The following is a 2,091-nucleotide window of genomic DNA, read 5'->3' on the forward strand; positions in this document are numbered from 1 at the left end:
AAAAAGATTTGGGGCAAAAAGTTTTGCACAATTGAGAAGCCTATACTTTTTCAACTCCAATAAAGTAATTTATTGGGGATTGATATTTTGAATTTTGAATTGCTTTAAGTGTGAGAATAAGAGTAGAAAAAGGATATTGAATAATTTTTCCCTAATAACTCTTCAAATTGTTATCAGTTGTATTCATAAACCATCCCTCTTGGATATCACGCACTTTAACGTGTTTTTTTTTTGCCCTTCCTGATGTTTTCCCTCTCCTGATATTTTCACTTCTCAATTTCCTGCTTTTCAATCCGGGCCTTGAGCAGGTTCATGCTAGTTTGACTTCCTGCTAATTCCCAGCCCAGGCGTACTTACTACATCTTAACAAGACCTCCCAGGTGATTCTTATATACACAGAAGACTCACCTGGGAGTGGAGACTCTGACAGTATGTCGGGAAGGAGCTGCCGGTTCTCAGTGAAAGGGCCAAATGAAAAGAACCAGTTCAAAGCCCCGATTCTCAGGTCAGTCCAACGATACCTTATTCATTCATTTATATATTTGCTGAACATACTGTGGATGCTATTACATTTTGGGACTAAATTGCTAAGGAAAATACTGTCCGTGGTTGCAAGAAACTCATGTAATAGAGACACAAATCATTGCAACTTTCTGTGTTCTATCACCTATGAAATAAGGCTGGCAAAACTCTACCTGTAAGATTGTTAAAAAATGACGTGTATATCTAAAATATCTGGGACACAGAAAATATTTACTATTTGTTGAATGAATTGATCATGTTTTCTTGCTTTAAGCTTTTTTTAAGGTCATATAATTTATTTTAGGTGCCATATGTTCGTGGGGGAGTCATGCTGAATTATGTTTACCCTAAAATTACTGTTTATTTTCCTAGTGGCCAGTGTGGGTATTGTAAAATAGTGACACAGCCCCTTGGGAACTCATCTAACCATCGCTGTACCATAGATTGGCCTCAGCATGTTTCAGTTTCCTTCTTATGTTCAGGTGATGAGTCAGTATAAGGTCCTCCAACATCCCCATAACTGTTACTACATTTGAGCTCATTGTCGCCACCACTATGTCAATCCATCTCATTCAGGGTATTCCTATTTTTACCTCATCCACTTTCTCAAGCCCCATGTCCTTCTCCAGGAGCTGGTCGCTCCTGACAACATGTCCAAAGTATGTAAGATGAAGTCTCGCCAGCCATCCTTGCCTCTAAGGAGCACGCTGGCCGTTGTTCTTCCAAGACAGAGCGGTTGGTCTTTGCAGCAGCCCGTTGTGCTTTGTCTTCTCCTCCAGCCCCGCAATTCAGATGCATCGGTTCTTCTCCAGTCTTCCTTATTCAGTGTCCGACTTTCACATGCACACGAGGCCGTGGAAAACACCAGGGCTTGGGTGAGGCACACCCTAGTCCTCAAAGTAACAGCCTTGCTTTTTAATGCTCTAAAAAGGTCTTGTGCAACCGATTTACCAACACAACCCACCTTTTGCTCTCTTGACTGCTGCTTCCATGAGCATTGATTGTGGACGCAAGCAAGACCAAGTCCTTGACCATTTCATTTCCTCCATTTATCACGATGTTGCTTATTGGTGCACTTGTGAGGATGTTAGTTTTGTTGACATGGATAGACCCTGCTTTCTAAAGGTGGTGGTCCTGTGTGTATAAAGTGTGAGCACTCCCCAGTTATAAACTTACAAGTATTCCATTTTGAATTTTCAGTGGCATTTCCTCAGAAAAAAATATCTCTAATTCCACAAGGGCTTTATTTATAAATGGATTGTTCGGTCTCTCTTCTCCCACTCTGCCTGCTTCCTGCTAATGCTTGTGCTCGGCAGTTTCCAAACCTGTATTTATCTATCCCTAATTAGAGGCAGCTGGGCCTTTGTAGGAAGACAACAACTCACATAAATTCCCTTTTCTAATTTGTGATGCCACTAGTGCTCTCTTATTTGAGGAGTCTGACCTGACTCATGATAAAAGAATTGTAATATTGCACGAACATTTCCAGACTTTATTATTTTACAAATATTCTAGAACATTGTAAAAGTTTTTAAAAACACCAGTTATCAGGGAGGGAAATGTAAGTAC

Source organism: Echinops telfairi, unplaced genomic scaffold (assembly GCF_000313985.2).
Source record: "Echinops telfairi isolate 266 unplaced genomic scaffold, ASM31398v2 ScPeMD7_23;HRSCAF=83, whole genome shotgun sequence".
Lineage (NCBI taxonomy): Eukaryota > Metazoa > Chordata > Mammalia > Afrosoricida > Tenrecidae > Echinops > Echinops telfairi.